The sequence below is a fragment of the Canis aureus genome, chromosome 13 (assembly GCF_053574225.1).
Source record: "Canis aureus isolate CA01 chromosome 13, VMU_Caureus_v.1.0, whole genome shotgun sequence".
NCBI classification, from domain to species: domain Eukaryota; kingdom Metazoa; phylum Chordata; class Mammalia; order Carnivora; family Canidae; genus Canis; species Canis aureus.
The window spans coordinates 57,399,892-57,417,644 of record NC_135623.1 but is presented as its reverse complement, the minus strand read 5'-3'; the positions used below and the strand labels follow the sequence as shown (position 1 = coordinate 57,417,644).

Genomic DNA, 17,753 nt, shown 5'->3' with positions numbered 1-17,753 from the left:
TCCGCGCGCACACTCGGGCACGTGCACACAGCCCGCGCGCACACTCTGGCACGCACCCCCCCTCCGCGCGCACACTCGGACACGTGCACACACACCCCGCGCGCACACCCCGGCACGCACACCCCCTCCGCGCGCACCCGGGCACGCATCCCCCTTCCGCGCGCACACTCGGGCACGCGCACACGCGCACACACAGGCGCGCGCCGGGCCCCCTGCGCCCCACGCTGGCGTCGCCCCGGGCAGCGTTCGGGGGCCCGGCGCGGTCCCTAGAAGCCGAGTCCCGGCCGAGCGGGGGCTCCCCTGACGGCGGCTCCTGCCTGGCTGCTGCCAACCTGTAGGTTTGTTACTTACTTTTTGTTTGTTTTAAATCCCCTCAGCGAGGACGGTTAACGGGAACCGCTCGGTTATAGTGAAGCAAAGCACAAAGTCCCGCGGAAGCCCGATCGCGTGAACGACGCGGTCTGCGAAAGAGCCCTCGGGGGAGACGGAGAGGGGTGCAGTCGCATCTTTCCTCCGAGTGACTTGTGAAGGCAGCCGGTGAGAAACGGAGGCAAAGAAGCCTTCCCTGGGCCAAGCAGCCTATGGGAAGTCAGCTGCAGGGGCGGGGAGGCGCCCTGCGCGGGGATGAAGTCATCCTTACCTTTGACTCGGTTAGCAGATAACAGACCACAGTTTTCCAGCCTCCGGTGCCTATGACTCTGTCTCTCCACCCTGGTCTTCAACCCCTGAACTCCCACAACTGGTCCTCCAAGGAGATGGAAAAAGCGAAGCCAAAACAAAAACACAGTAAACAAAAACCGAAATCCATGCCAGCCAACAGCCCGTTGAGTAGCCGTTGAACAGGCTTGTGCTGCAATGAGGAGCAGATCCCACCGAGACCACAGAAAACCGCAAGGAGTGGGAAACGTAGTAAAAGAGAAAGCTCCATGCTCAGGGAGTTCATATTAATTCCAAAGGAATATGGCCCACACAGGCAGAAGTTTAATTAAGGAATTTCGAGGGGATCCCTGGATGGCTCAGCGGTTTGGCGCCTGCCTTTGGCCCAGGATATGATCCTGGGGTCCCAGGATCGAGTCCCACGTCGGGCTCCCTGCATGGAGCCTGCTTCTCCCTCTGCCTGTGTCTCTATCTCTCTGGGTCTCTCATGAATAAGTAAATAAAATCTTACAAAAAAAAAAAAAGGGAATTTCAAAATTGAGGAGTAGCAGGGTATCCTCTCCTTCTGTGTAGGCCTGGCTAGATGAAAGGTCTACACCCGCTGCACACTTCTTGCTCTTCGACAACCCCCCCCCCCACCTAGGCTTCCCCCACACTGTACAAAGTATGCACTTTCAAATCAGCCACTTTTTTGAAGAGTCAAATCCAGTGACCCTCAACCCCGAGTCTTTGTGAGTCTTTTTGATCTCCATGCAGCATCCTGGCCTACAGGCCTTTCCTCTGTCCCTCTGGCCTCCTCTGCTGACCCCTTTGGTCCTTCAGAGGACAGTAACTGGGTTCTTCCAACTCTATCTCCCATTATCCCATGGGTTCCGCCTTCTGATTTGAACCGGGAAGGGTCCAGATCTTATAGGGCCTGAAGCTTATAGAACTCTTGAGGGAGCTTTTTAAAGAAAAACAATAACTTACAAACACAACGCTAGATGTGTGTCTTTGGACTTAACTTGTCCAGGAGAGTGAGGGGCAGGAAAACTTGAGCTACCAGGCAAATCCACTTCTGATTTTACCTCTAGGTCAGTGACCTTTTTTTTTTTTTTTAAGATTTTATCCATTTTTTCATGAGAGACACAGAGAGAGAGGCAGAGGGAGAAGCAGGCTCCCTGCAGAGAGCCCAATGTGGGACTTGATCCCAGGACCACTGAGCCACCCAGGGGTCCCTAGGACAGCAACTCTTAAATCCATATGGTCTCTGGTCCAAATTCAATATCCAAGCATCAACTCATCTCTTCAAACAAGCACTTTTCTGGGATCCCTAGGTGGCTCAGCGGTTGAGTGCCTGCCTTCGGCCCAGGGCATGATCCTGGGGTTCCGGGATCAAGTCCCACATCAGGCTCCTTGCATGGAGCCTACTTCTCCCTCTGCCTGTGTCTCTGCCTCACTCTCTCCGTGTCTCTCATGAATAAATAAATACAATTAAAAAAAAAAAAAAAAAAACTAGCACTTTTCCTACCCACACCTCTTATTTAAGACCTAAGTTTAAAATTTGAAATCCCAGCTTTCCTCCAGTTCTTTTTCTCCTCTGAGTTCCTTATATCTAAGTATTCACCAAACTCGTTGCTCTTTCCACAAGTCCTGTCTCTTACATCTCTGCTTTATATCCACATCCATTCACTTCCATTAGAGGAAGGGGGAGCTGATAATTACTTGCTCTTGGTCATGTGTCAGGCATCACATTTGATTCTCACACCAACCCTAGAAACCCACCATTCTATATTTTCTAGGTTAGAACAGTTCAGTTGGACCTCTGTGTCTACCGTCTCCTCTTTCCTCCCTGACTCTATCAGACCAGGGTTTTTGAAAGTCTGATTTCAGGGCACCTGGGGGGCTCAGTGGTTGAGCAGATATCTGCCTTTGGCTCAGGTTGAGATCCCCGGGTACTGGGATGAAGTCCCGCATGGGGCTCCCCGCAGGGAGCCTGCTTCTCCCTCTGCCTGTGTCTCTGCCTCTCTTTCTGTGTCTCTCATGAATACATACAATCTTTAAAGAAAAAAAAATTCTGATTTCATCACATTACCTACCTGTTCAAAGCATCCGTAAGTTCAGATACGTGCCTACAGGAAGAAAGTGGCAATCTTCAGCCTGACACTGGCTGCATGTTGGCCACCTTAGGTGGCCAAAAAGTAGTTGAGAGGCACAGAGCACAGCTCTCAAATAGAGTCAGTGTCTCTACGGATCTGAATCTAAGGCTGTAAATCTAAAGGACACTTTGTTCTTCAACTCTTAATACGCTGATTGGTACCCCCCATCTCACCTGAGTTTGTGCCTGGGACTTAAGGTCCCCTGCTTGTCTGGGTCCGGGAAATACCAGCAGCTCTGTCTGGGAGGAAGGCCAGCAAGACGCCTCAAGCCAAGTGTGCCCAAAGTCAGCCAAGCCCCTGGAATCTGTGACCTAGAGGAAGCTGCTGCTGGGACCCCAGGGGTGCCTGAGCAGCAGCCAGTGTGGCCAGTGTGCACTTTTCCAAGCCAGCCGAACCTCTTGGGAGTGCGTTTGTATCTTTGTGTGGCCTAGGCCATGGGCCCCACGGGTGCCAGCGCCAACCCCTGCCGAAGAACTTCTCCGTCTGCAGCTGTCTTCCCTCTTCCCAGACTGTCCTTGCCAGATTGCTCCTTTGCCTTTACCCAGTTCATCTTCTCTCTTCTGGCTTCACTTCTTCAGCCCCGAGAAGCTTTTAGTATCTTCTACATCAAGCATTTTGTATTCGAATCTGTCATTAGGAGCTACTAAACAAAAGCTTCAAACCAAAATAAGTCAAATTTCAGAATCCATCCTAAAAAATACCTCACAGTTCTAAAACAGACTTATTTGCTTAAGGAATAGGTCTAAGGCATGAGCTGACTTCATGGGCCCTCTAAGGAACCACAATTCACCCACAGAAATAAGTCCCATCTGGCACAGGATTGAGGCATCCAACTGATTTTTAAATCTCTTTCTCTTGGTGATGCAGACTGAAACTTCTTACTCTTTGTTCTTGTTAAAACTTATCTTGTGGGGGATCCCTGGGTAGCACAGCGGTTTGGAGCCTGCCTTTGGCCCAGGGCGCAATCCTGGAGACCCGGGATCGAATCCCACGTCGGGCTCCCTGCATGGAGCCTGCTTCTCCCTCTGCCTGTGTCTCTGCCTCTCTCTCTCTCTCTCTGTGACTATCATGAATAAATAAATAAAATCTTTAAAAAATAAAACGTTTGGAGCCCGATGTGGGGATTCCAGGATCACGCCCTGGGCTGAAGGCAGGCACTCAACCGCTGAGCCACCCAGGCGTCCCAAACGTATCTTGTTAAAACATATCTGATGAGATCAGTTGTTCAGTATTTAGATTATAGGCTGTATCTTTGCTCTTAAAATTGGAAACTGCAAAAGAAACTATACCAACTTTATAAACAGGTTTGCAGACAAACGCAAAGACGCACCACGACTTCTAATGACAGCCATTTCTTTTTTTTTTTTTTTAAGTTTTAATTTTGGGGCAGCCCGGGTGGCTCAGCGGTTTAGTGCCAACTGTAGCCCAGGGTGTGATCCTGGAGACCCGAGATCGAGGCCCACGTCGGGCTCCCTGCATGGAGCCTGCTTCTCCCTCTGCCTGTGTCTCTGCCCCACCCCTCTCTCTCTCTCTCTGTGTCTCTCATGAATAAATAAATAAAATATTTAAAAATAAATAAATAAAGATTTTATTTTAAATTAAAAAAAAAATCTTAAAAAAAAAAAAACGGGGATCCCTGGGTGGCTTAGCGGTTTGGCGCCTGCTTTTGGCCCAGGGCGCGATCCTGGAGACCCAGGATAGAATCCCACGTCGGGCTCCCTGCATGGAGCCTGCTCTCCCTCTGCCTGTGTCTTTGCCTCTTTCTCTCTCTCTATGTCTATCATAAATAAATTTTTAAAAAATCTAAAAAAAAAAAGATTTTATTTATTCATGAGAAAGAGAGAGAGAGAGAGAGAGAGGCAGAGACACAAGCAGGGGGCCTGATGTGGGACTCGATCCCAAGACCCCAGGATCACACCCTGGGCCCAAGGCAGGCGCTAAACCGCTGAGCCACCCAAGGATCCCCCAATGACAGGCATTTCTAAAAGAAATTGCTAGACCTCCTTGTTCCCTTCAAAGGTTAAAAAGTATAAAATCAATAAAATCAACAAAATCAACAGAATTGCTGTTGTCACTATGAATGCAAATTCGCATCAAGTATCTGACAAAATGCAGACACTGGATTGCTCTTGTTTTCTGAACAACTTTATACTGAGAAAATGATGTTTTATTTTTTGCAGGCTAAGAAATGTAAATAGTAAGTTGCCTTGAAGTATAGTACACAATGACTAGGCTCTGATCATTAAGGAGGAGAAATTTTTTTCTGGGTGCTAAGTTGTAATTTCTGAAAATTTTAAGTAGAAAATGCTTTCATGGGTAGGGGCACCTGGCTGGCTCAGTCAGGAGTCTGACTCTTGATCTCAGCTCAGGTCTTGATCTCAGGGTTATGAGTTCAAGCCCGTGCCTCCACACCCAGTGTGGAGCCTACTTACAAAACAAAACAAAACAAAACAAAGAAAAAAAAAAGAAAGAAAATACTTTCACATGGGATGCATGTGATGCTGATTATCCGTGGTAGCATCAACAAAGTATTTTCCTGGCCAGAAGTAAATACAGGTACTTCGTCAGCAACAGTGCCTGATTTGTTTGAGGGCAAGAGAGATTATAGACAATCCTTACCAACTGGTAAGAATGAGGTAATTAGACTACTGAAGACCTCTTTCTCCTCCTATTTCCTTAGAGCCCACTGTTCATTCGCTCCCTTTTAAGATGTGTGTGTGCGTGTGTGTATGTGTGTGTGTGTTGGAGGCAGGAATGTATGTGGAGACTAAGGTAAGAGATACACCGTGTACATTGCTGAGGTTCTCACCCAGAAAATCCTCAGCTAGGCTTTTTTTTTTTAATAGTTTATAATTGATACGGCGCTTAGACAACTGATGAATATGAATTATAAATGTCAACATTCAAATTTTGAGAAGAATAATACCTTTAAAATATAGCATGAGGGGCACCTGGGTGGCTCTGTCGGTTTAGCGTCTGCCTTGGGCTCAGGTCAGGATCCTGGGGTCCTGGGATCCAGTATGCCTCTGCATCCAGCTCCCTGCTCAGCCGGGAGTCGGCTTCTCCCTCTGCCTGCCCCCTGCCTTGTGCTGTCCCATGCTTGCTCTCTCTCTCTCTCTCAAATTAATAAAATCTTAAAAAAATATGTAACATGAAAGTGTATCCCTTCTCTCCACCACCCATCATCAAAAACAAGCACGTGAGTCTCAGTAAGAGGAATTAAGTTGAAGAGGATGTCAGATGCCAATTTCTTTTGCTCCTGGTTTTAACTGTTTCAGATTGTTTACCCTTTGAAAAAGGTAGAGGAGCAAACAGTAATTCGAAACCATAACACTCACAGTACAGGCAGTCCGCAAACAAACCCAGTGAATCAACAATATTGGTATGTGGTGGTGGTGGTGGTGGTAGTGGTGACAGTGGGTGTGTGGGGGGTGGAGGGGGTGGGGTGGGGGTTTCCCTGGGGAAATAATATGTGCACATCTTGTACAAGACTTTGTAGGGCAAAAGAACAAGTTGGTGACTTAGCGATGTGTAAAGCCCTTTTTACCCCTTTTGAAAATCGAGTTTGTACTTAGTGTAGGGACCAGTTACGAACAAATACTTTTGCACGAAGCTTCTATTTTTAATAAGAAGGCAAATACTTTGGGTATGATAGCAAATAAACCTAGCCCACAGCAATTAGCATCTTAGTATTTTCGGGCCAGATACATAGAAATAATTCAAATGGACCGTTTTGGAGAAAGGGAGTAGGTAAGCCTTCTGGTGGAAATACCATTATTATTCAAGTTTTGACCTTAGCCACAGAACGGGATCCCTGCCAAAACACTTCGCATCACAATTAGCTCACATTTTGCACCCCTTTGTGGGCCTGATCCGGCTAACCCGGCACCAGGCTGCTTTGGGGTTAAACCGCGAACTTCTCTTTTCGTCTTCACTCCTAACTGCTGGCTCCTTCCAGAAGAAAGAGGCTACTGTATTCAGTCTAACTCAGAGAGGTGATATTAAACATTCAGCCAGTTGTAGTTTAAAATAAACAAAGGACATTACCCTCACATTTCTAAGTTCCTCTTTATCTGCTGTTTTTGTACATGTGATCAACTCTTGTGTGTTAAATTGGATATTAAGCCATAAAATGGAATAGAACATCTACACAAAGGATTTTTCTATAGGTGGTGACTTCTCAGGACTAGGCTCCAGAAAAGAGCAAACTGCTTTTAATTTTTTTTGACATGTTGCTGATTTCCGAGGTAAAACCCTGGGCTCTCTTTCCACGGCACTCCTTTGTTGAAGGCACAGGTGCAGGGAATTTCTGAATTTTTGAGGTTTGAATTGTGTCTTGCTTCCTGTGGGGTGACGGCCGGGCAGTGTCTCTCCGGGCGTCCGTCTTACACAGGGGGAGAGGGGATGTAGGGCAAACACGCCACTGAACACAGGACTTTAATTTACAGTGTATGATGGGATTATCTTTATGCTGGAAATTCCCCCCCCAACCCCACCCAAAAAGGACTATTTCTCTTCCCAGGGTGATTGAAAATCATCACTATGGATTCTTATTTACCCCAAGTTTGGAGTCACAAAGACACATCACATTTGTAATTTTATTTTATTTATTTTTTAAAGAATGCATTTATTCATGAAAGACAGGGACACAGGCAGGGACACAGGCAGAGGGAGAAGCAGGCTCCATGCAAGGAGCTCGATGCGGGACTCGATCCCAGGACCCAGTGATCATGCCCTGGGCCGAAGGCAGATGTTCAACCGCTGAGCCACCCAGGTGCCCACATTTGTAATTTTAAAGGGAGTATGAATAAGGGAAAGCAGAGAAAATTCTAGATGTTCACACATCTTCATTTCTCCCCCTTCCTCCTACCCCTTATCAAAGATTTGAACATCTTTTCTAGCTTTGCATTCTCTCCTTGACGAGCATGCCCTCTTCCCAGTCGGTCTCAGTAAGGAGACTACTTCCAAGGGCACCTACTCGGCTGCTGGGCATAACCAGGTTAAATCTTGTCTACTGGAGGGGAAGGCAGAGGAAGGAAATCTCCCCGGCAGCTTCATGGAACAGGAGCTCATAAAAAAGGGGGCCCCTGTGATCCTTCTGCTCATGGTACAGAGTCTACAGAAGTCACTTGATGGCTCAAAGACCTTTGTCCTGTATGACAGGCTGGGTAGAGTCACCATAAAGAAACCAGAGGGGCGAATTCAGAAGGCTAGAGCAGGGGCGGGGTGGGGGCAGAAGGGGATGACAGGGGGAGAAATAAGGATCATGACTCACTCCCAAATTTTTATTGGCATCTAGATTTTTAATATTTTTTTAAGAAATAAATTTTAAAGTTATCTCTGCACCCAGCGTGGGGCTCGAACTCACAACCCCAAGATCAAGAGTCGCAAGCTCCACTGACTGAGCCAGCCAGGTGCCATGGCATCGAGGTTCTTAACAAGTCACCTGTTCCACTTTAGCCAAAGCCCCTGAGATTGCCAACAAAGGCATTTTTTGCATGTGTCTTCCCTGTCAAAATGAGCTGACTGCCTCTTCATCAGGCTGTGATAATTGAAACTGCAATAAACAAGGTCACCAGGATCGTACTCAAGTTCTCAGAGAGCCACTCTTGCTGATTCAACCCCCCCGCCCCCCCTCCTGTGACCATGAAACGCTCACGCACCCCGGGCCTTGTGTGCCTACATATAACCCACACATTTGAGCGCCAGGTAACTAGTTATTAATTTGTCGATTCTTTTCCTTCTCAAAAATGAGAGCGCACAGGTCGTCTTCCAGATGGTCAGACCATAAGGTCACATAATAAGCTGCTAAATCTTCTGGCCAACAATTCTCCCCTGATAGCCTGGAAGATACAGATAAATTCTGCCCTTTTGTCCAAATACACTCCAGTGCTAGTCGGTAAGAAGGAGTCAAGCTTTCTTTTAAATGACTGGTAGGGAAAAGAAGTGTGAAGATTTGGGACACCTGGGTGGTTCAGTTGGTAAAGCGTCTGCCCTCAGCTTGGGGCGTGGTCCCAGGATTTTAGGATCGAGCCCCACATCAAGCTCCCTGTTCATGCTCTCTCTCTCTCTCAAATAAATAAATAAAATCTTAAAAAAAAAAAAAGTGGGGCAGCCCGGGTGGCTCAGCGATTTAGCACTGCCTTCAGCCCAGGGCCTGATCCTAGAGAACGGGGATCGAGTCCTGCGTTGGGCTCCCTGCATGGAGCCTGCTTCTCCCTCTGCCTGTGTCTCTGCCTCTCTCTCTGTGTCTCTCATGAATAAATAAATTGAATCTTAAAAAAAAAAGTGTTAAGATTCAAAGCCTACAAAGAAATAATATTATGCTGATATTTAAGATTTTATTTCTGTGAGGTTTATTTCTTTATTTTTAAGGATTTTATTCATTTATTCATGAGACACACACAGTGAGAGGCAGAGACACAGGCAGAGGGAGAAGCCGGGAAGCCTGATGCGGGACTTGATCCCAGGACCCCGGGATCAGGACCTGAGTCAAAGGCAGACACTCATCCCCTGAGCCACCAGGCCTTCCCGATTTATGTGAGGTTTACTTTGACAACGTGGATTAGACCCTTTCCAACGACCGAGCTGCAGTGGCACCCTTCTGCACCCAACACCCACACAGAAACGCACACGTGACATTCCAATTTAGGGCTGAAGGCTGGCTGCTTGCACACCCACCTGCATGTTGGGCCTACTGCTCCCTCCCCCCACCCGCCACCATTCGGTCCCAGGATTTGCATAGACTTTCTCCGGATCCGATCAGAAGATCAGAAAGTGTGAGGGCAGGGCTGTTTTATTGATCTTCCTACCTCACGTGGTTAGTCACTGTCTGCAGCTAAACTTGGTCCTCGTCACCAGCTAAGGGCACCGGTGGGCCTCACCCTTCAAAGCTGGAGGCCCCAGCAGCGCCAGGCCTCATCGCTGAGCATCCTCAACGCCTCCTGTGTCAAGGCACAGTTGGGGCCAGTCCTGCCCTCAAGAGGCTTCTGTAATCCAGGAGCGAGTCCCCCGGAGGAGGGAGAAGACCCCTGAGGGGAGCGGCCCGGTGTCCTGTCATCTGAAGAAATGGAGGCCTGCACAGGCCCATCGAGCGCACCTTCAGAGACAGGCTGACCAGCCACCGGAAGCCAGGCTGCCGGCGTCCGACTGGAAAACACCTCCAGCTTTGACATGGGAAGAAGGCTGATGGGGACTGAGCCCTGGCTTCGGAAATTTGATACAGAGGATGGAGAATCAGAGCTATGGGCTCGGGTCCTCTGCTCTCTCAGGCTGCACCAAAGAGATGCTGATTCCCCATTTCTTTTCTTTTCTTTTCTTTCTTTTTTCTTTTCTTTTTCTTTTCTTTTTTTTCTTTTCTTTCTTCTCTTCTCTTCTCTTTTCTTTTCTTTCTTTTCTTGTCTTTCTTTTCTTTTCTTTTCTTTTCTTTTCTTTTCTTTCTTTTCTTTCTTTCCTTTCCTTTTCTTTTCTTTCTTTTCTTTTCTTTTTCTCTTCTCTTCTCTTTTCTTTTCTTTTCTTTTTTTTTAATTTTTATTTATTTACTTATGATAGTCACAGAGAGAGAGAGAGGCAGAGACACAGGCAGAGGGAGAAGCAGGCTCCATGCATCGGGAGCCTGATGTGGGATTCGATCCCGGGTCTCCAGGATCGCGCCCTGGGCCAAAGGCAGGCGCCAAACCGCTGCGCCACCCAGGGATCCCTCTTTTCTTTTCTTTTCTTTCTTTTTTCTTTTCTTTTGTTTTTTTTTTTTTAGATTCCCCATTTCAAAAGACAGGAGACTAAGCCTGCCCAGGAAGCCAGCTGTCTGGCTGTCACTGCCTGGGGAAGCCGCTTCTGTGGGTGGGTGCACAAGAGTCCCAAGAGGCTGCTGTAAGGAAAAGACGGGCTAAAATGATGAATGGTCAGCACACTAGCAATTTAATTAATCATGAAGTTTTTCTTTTCTTTTTTTAAATATTTTATTTATTTATTCATGAGACACACACACACACACACACAGAGAGGCAGAGACACAGGCAGAGGGAGAAGCAGGCTCCATGCAGGGAGCCCGATGTGGGACTCGATCCTGGGACTCCAGGATCACACCCTGGGTTGAAGGCAGCGCTAATCCACTGAGCCACCAGGGCTGCCCAATCATGAAGTTTTTCTTAATTAATTGGGTGATCTTGGTCTACTGCGAGTGAACAGAAATTCACATAAAAATGAGCTAACAGGACTGAACAGAAAGAGCTCTTCCTAGAAGAAGTCAAGGTCAGCGTTGAGGTCACTGGCAAGGAAGTCTGGAGTGGATTGAACTGAAGCAACTTGTGTCTTGGGGAAAAAAGACTTGTTTTCATTGCTCTCATCATGAGCATAGCGACTCCAAAAGCTTGAAAAGCCAAAGACAGCACAACGACCTCTTATTATGTCACTGTATTTTTTTTCTTAAGGCTGCCAGTTAAGACCAGAGGCTGCTATGAAGCTTTTAAATTTTCCCTTTCCCGGGGAGTTTGGGCAAAGCCTCGATCTCTCTAAACACACACACACACACACACACACAAACATGTGCAAACACGTGTGTATGTATATATATATGTATGTATGTATGTATGTATATATATGTATATAAGTAGGCTTGCAGCTATTCATTTGCAATTTCTAATTTCTCTCAGTTTGTGACTCGCTTAATTGAAGGAAAAGGCTAACTGAACTTTACAAAGATAATAGAGGGAGGGGCAGCCCGGGTGGCTCAGCGGTTTACCACCGCCTTCAGCCCAGGCGTGATCCCCGAGACCCGGGATTGAGTCCCACGTCGGGCTCCCTGCATGGAGCCTGCTTCTCCCTCTGCCTGTGTCTCTGCCTCTCTCTCTCTCTCTCTCTCTCTCTGTGTCTCTCATGAATGAATAAATAAAATCTTAAAAAAAAAATAGAGGGAGACTTTTTAGATAAATAAAGTTTAGAGAATACAAGAACAATTTTTTTAAGACCACCCCATAGGAAATCTAGTTTTTAAAGAGATTTATTTATGTGTTTATTTTTTTATTTTTTTTACGACTTTATTTATTCATGAGAGACACACAGAGAGAGGCAGAGACACAGGCAGAGGGAGAAGCGGGCTCCTTGTGGGGAGCCCGAAGCGGGACTCAATTCCAGCACCCTGGGATCATGCCCTGAGCAGGAGGCAGATGCTTAACCACTGAGCTACCCAGAAGTCCCTAGTTAGAAAATTTTAATCCACAACATTTTCCTTGTTCTGACCTAAGGCAGGGGTGAGGAAGCAGGAAACAGAATTTGACAACAATGTCAGCATCTATGATTTATTTGGGGGAATTCTTTAAAGATTTAAGCTATTTTATTATTTTAGGAAGTGTGCATTAGGGAAAATTTGGCCGCTCATAAAATATCTTTTCAGATTAAAAATAAGTTATTAGGGATGCCTGGTGGCTCAGCAGTTGAGTGTCTGTCTGCCTTTGGCTCAGGTCGTGATCCTGGGGTCCTGGGATCGAGTCCTGCGTTGGGCTCCCCGCATGGAGCCTGCTTCTCCCTCTGCCTCTGTCTCTACCTCTCTGTCTCTGTGTCTCTCATGAATAAATAAATAAAATCTTAAAAAAATAAGTCATTCAAAATTACCAATGTAGAATTTATTTTAAGCAGTCTAAGTGGTTATCCTAGATGAACTATAAGCAGCTAAGATTTAAGAAATCCAGAGTAGCCCTTTCACGGAGATGGCACCGAAGGCGAAGAAGGAAGCCCCTGCCCCTCCCAAAGCCGAAGCCAAAGCAAAGGCTTTGAAAGCTAAGAAAGCGGTGCTGAAAGGCGTGCACAGTCACAAAAAAAAGAAGATCCGCACGTCACCTACATTCCGACGACCCAAGACCCTGCGTCTCCGAAGGCAGCCCAAATATCCTCGAAAGAGCGCCCCAGGAGGAACCAGCTTGGTCATTCTGCCATCATCAAGTTCCCCTTAACTACTGAGTCAGCCATGAAGAAAATAGAAGACAACAACACACTTGTGTTCATTGTGGATGTCAAGGCCAATAAGCACCAGATCAAACAGGCCCTGAAGAAGCTCTATGACATTGATGTGGCCAAGGTCAACACCTCGATCAGGCCTGATGGAGAGAAGGAAGCATATGTTCGACTGGCTCCTGACTATGATGCTTTGGATGTTGCCAACAAAATTGGGATCATCTAAACTGAGTCCAGCCGGCTATAAATCTAAATATAAATTTTTTCACCATAAAAAAAAAAAAGAAATCCAGACTATTTATGAGAAGAGGGGAAAAAACTGAGACAGAAAAAATCATTGATATTAAGCTAAAATAAGTGTGTCATCTGGGAGCTTAACTTCTCTTACAGCTTCAAGTAGCTATTTAGAAAGTTGAGGAGAAAAAGGAGTGAAACTAATCTAGTTTAGTGAAATGTGTATTTTCCTACGTGATTTCTTAGTCTAACTAGTTAAAAAATTAAAAAAAATATTTTATTATTTCTTCGTGAGACACACAGAGAGGCAGAGACACAGGCAGAGGGAGAAGCAGGCTCCCTGCCTGGAGCCTGATGTGGGACTCGATCCCCAGAGCGGGATCATGACCTGAGCCAAAGGCTGAGCCACCCGGGTGCCCCTTTTTCTAACTAGTTTTATATTTTAAACTAGTTCTGCTTCTTCAGTTGCCCTGTTTCTATAATTCTTACTAACAGAAAATTGTTCAGCTTTATACTTTCTTGCATCTCTGTGTTTCCAAATATAAACCAGTTTCTTTCACATGCTGGACAAGGGATTCTGTTATTTGCAGTAGTAAGGCCACTGGTGTCACTGGCTCTACCAAAAATACTGATTACCACTCAGGTGCAAGAAGGAAAGCCTTTCTGGTCAAAATATCCTAACAAAAATTTTTTTATTATGAAAAATTAAAAAAGATAAGAGTTAAAAGGCAAGTACAAATAAACCACACACACCTACCCATTTCCATCGCTAACATAATGCCATATTTAAGACATCTCTTTCTCATATTCAAGACAGGTCTCTCATCTTCCTTTTCTCTCCAGCTTTCTTTCCATATATGTGAATATATATGAATGTATCTATTTTTGCTGAACCATTTATTTTTTATTTTTATTTTATTTTATATTTTTTATTTTTTTAAAGATTTTATTTATTTATTCATGAGAGACAGAGAGAGAGAGAGAGAGAGGCAGAGACATAGGCAGAAGGGGAAGCAGGCTCCATGCAGGGAGCCTGATGTGGGACTTGATCCCAGAACAGGGATTACACCCTGAGCCAAAGGCAGATGCTCAACCGCTGAGCCACCCAGGGGTCCCTGCTGAACCATTTAAAAATAAATTGGCGGCATCATGCCACTTCACCTTTGACTTTAGGCACGCATCTCCTGTGAGGCCATTTGCCTACATTACCACAATATAATAACACAGCTAAAAAAACTAACAAAAAGTCCCTATTATCAACAAACACACACTCAAATTGTTCAGTTGTTCCCCAGATGTTTTTCTATATTTTTTTTCTAAAGTTATTTTTTGAACTGTCGTCTAAAGTCTCTTTTATTTTATAACAGTATTTCTAAAATAGCTTTTTCTTTTGTGGTTGACTTTTTGAAGAAACCAAGCTAATTATCTTGGAGAATGTCCCAGATTCTGGAGTTGTCCAACTGATTCTTCATGGTGCCATTTAAACTTGTATTTTAACCCTCTTTGTTTTCTACACTAGAAAGAAAGGCAAACAGCTTGAGCAGATTCAGGATCAACAGGAGTATTCCAGCAGCAGTATCTCATGAGTGAGGTTGTATAATTTATATTGCTTTGTACCCGGAGGCACATGATTATCAGGTTATTAGTAATCCTAACTTTGATCATTTGAATTGGGACAGTAAGCACAAATCTTTTTTTTTTAAGATTTTAAGTAATCCTTACACCCAACGTGGGGCCTGAATTTACAACCTCACGATCAAGAATTGTATACTGTATCCACTGAGCCTGCCAGGTGCCTCAGCCCAAGTCTTGTGTTAATGGTACTTTCTCCCTTTTCTTTTTTCTTTTTTTTTTTTTTAAGATTTTATTTTATTTATTTATTTATTTATTTATTTATTTATTTATTTATTTATTTATTTATTTATTTATGATAGTCACAGAGAGAGAGAGAGAGAGAGAGAGAGAGGCAGAGACACAGGCAGAGGGAGAAGCAGGCTCTATGCAGGGAGCCCGACGTGGGATTCGATCCCGGGTCTCCAGGATCTCGCTCTGGGCCAAAGGCAGGCGCCAAACCGCTGCGCCACCCAGGGATCCCTAAGATTTTATTTATTCATGAGAGACAGAGAGAGAAGCAGAGACATAGGCAGAGGGAGAAGCAGGCTCCTTGTGGGGAGCCCCATGCGGGACTGGAAACCAGGACCTGGGAACACACCCAGAGCCACCCAGGCTTCCCAACTTTTTCCCTTTTCAAACTAATATGTAAGGTCATACTTTAGTATTATGACATAATCTATTTTCCTGCAATCTCTAATGATTTTAGCATCCACTGGTAATCCCTGTGTGAATCAGTATTTCAGTGGGGCCTGCAAAATGGTGACTTTTCTAATTTTGCCAATCTTTCTATACTTTTTAACTAGCCATACTTCTATAAATAATACTAGTGTCTAAAGTAACATCCTGACATTTTTTTAGAGTAAGTTATAAGTGTACTGCCTTTGTTAACTCAAACGAAATGGCAGTGCAACCACCAACTGCTTTTGTGTTTGAATTTTGTAATAAAAAAAAACGGAATAAATTTTTATTACATGGCTCCTCTCAAAAACTATGCATGGAGTTGGGGATATAGGGTGAATAAAAAAGCATGCACTGTGTCTTCCTCAAGAACTTAGAGACTAGCCATAATAAGTATACACTCTTCAAAGGGAAGCAATAGTAATTATCTGCCTAAAACTTAAAGTAGTTTTTCATAAAGATCTTCCTAATATAAACTAGAAATCATTTAAGAGGAGGACAGAAGTCAAGTCATATTATATAAATAACCTGAGCATGTTGTTATTCTAAAAATTTCATGATTTTAAAACTTTTCAGCAAGGCCAACAGGGTTAAAGTTACATTTCCATCTCCTTACCCCAGAAAAACTACCACTCATTGAAAAAAAATTTTTTTACAGTGAGAGTTTGCATTTTCTTTAGAATGTAGAACTTCTATAATTGGGGATCCCTGGGTGGCTCAGCAGTTTAGCCCCTGCCTTAGGCCCAGGGCGTGATCCTGGGCTCCTGGGATTGAGTCCTGCATTGGGCTCCCGGCATGGAGCCTGCTTCTCCCTCTGCCTGTGTCTCTGCCTTTCTGTGTCTCCCATGAATAAATAAATAAAATCTTAAAAAAAAAAGAACTTTTATAATTAAAGCTCCAAAATAATGTGAAGACTAATATGGTTTACATTTTTCTTATGTACCCCCGTGCCAGCATTGTAGATTTCATCCCTAAGGTATTTATATAAACATACACACTTTTGCTTTACAGAACCAAAGTGATATGAAACTAAATTACAGAAAGTTACTTTTGTCTAAGATCAATGAAACGGTATCTTGTCCCTTTCATTGTTCTTATGAATCAACAATTCATGATAATCTACAGTTGCAGAAAACTCACATTCTTTGACAGAGAATACTTGTGGCAAAGCCTAGATTGGGTCCAAACAAACAAAAAAAGGTTTTGTTTTTCTATGGAAGTCTCTTTTTTCTTTCTTTTCTTTTTTTTTTTTAAAGTATTTTATTTATTCCAGAGAGAGAGAGAGAGAGAGAGAGAGAGAGTGAGGCGGAGACACAGGAAGAGGGAGAAGCAGGCTCCATGCAGGGAGCCCGATGTGGGACTTGATCCTGGAACTGCGGGATCACACCCTGAGCCAAAGGCAGACGCTCAACCGCTGAGCCACCCAAGCATCTCTTCTCTGGAGTTTCATTTATAAAAATCTCCTTGAAATTCTGGGCTCTGATAAAATATGAATCCAATTAACTGCACAGTTAGCATCCCAGTTCTCGGAATGGTCTAATTTCCCTTCCTCATATTGATAGTTTCTCCTCCCACATCAGAGTTAACACTAGAATAACATGGTTCTTGTTTAATTTACAGAAACTATTAAGAGTTAACTTTTATTTCACCACACAAAGCTGAACTTCATAGTTTTCTGTATAATAGGACAACCACTTGGCAATTTATTATAAAGGCCCATTTATGCCAGGAAACCTGTTGAGCAGGAAACCTTCAAGTGGGAACACAGAACTTAATGAAAGTCCTCAAAAGAGGAAAGTTGTTTGCATCGCCATTCTATTTTCATAGGTCTTGCTATTTTTAACAGTAGTAAAAGGCCTGTAGCTCTTGCGAAAGCTTTTTTTTTTTTTTTTAAAGATTTTATTTATTCTTTTGAAAGAGAGAGAGTGGCAGGGGGAGAGGGATAAGCCAACTTCTGCACCACTGAGAGCAGAGCCTGAGGGTGGAGGGTAGAGGGGCTCCATCCTACAACCCCCAGATCATGACCTGAGCTGAAATCGAGTCAGATGTTTAAGTGATTAAGACAGATAGATGCTCCCTCTCCCACTTTTAAATTTAAATTTTAGTTAAACATACAGTGCAATATTGGTTTCTGGAGAATTCAGTATCTCTGAAAAGCTGTGAACCAATGCAAATCATAACTGGCCTTTTGATCAGAAAATAGCTTATTTACAACTGGACATTCTGAGCCAATATAAAAATTTGCAATCGAACAGGGGAAATCAGATTTCTTAAATGGCTAAATTTGGTTAGAATTGAGTGATAGGGACGCCTGGGTGGCTCAGCGGTTGAGCGTCTGCCTTTGGACCAGGGAGTGGTCCTGGAGTCCTGGGATCGAGTCCCATGTTGAGCTTCCTGCATGGAGCCTGCTTCTTCCCCCTCTGCCTGTGTCTCTGCCTTTCTCTCTCTCTGTGTGTCTCTTATGAATAAAGAAAAAAAAAAAAA

At 44.6% G+C, this 17,753-nt stretch overlaps 1 protein-coding gene across 1 annotated transcript in view; it reads right to left on the bottom strand.

The window, feature by feature from the left end:
• FHDC1 (FH2 domain containing 1) overlaps positions 1–567 on the bottom strand; it is a 42,838-nt gene extending 42,271 nt beyond the window's left edge. Inside the window, exon 1 of the mRNA XM_077846410.1 lies at positions 352–567. The gene's annotated coding sequence lies outside the window, so the exon portion shown is untranslated. The remainder of the gene's footprint in view (positions 1–351) is intronic.
• Between the last annotated feature and the right edge of the window lie 17,186 nt (positions 568–17,753).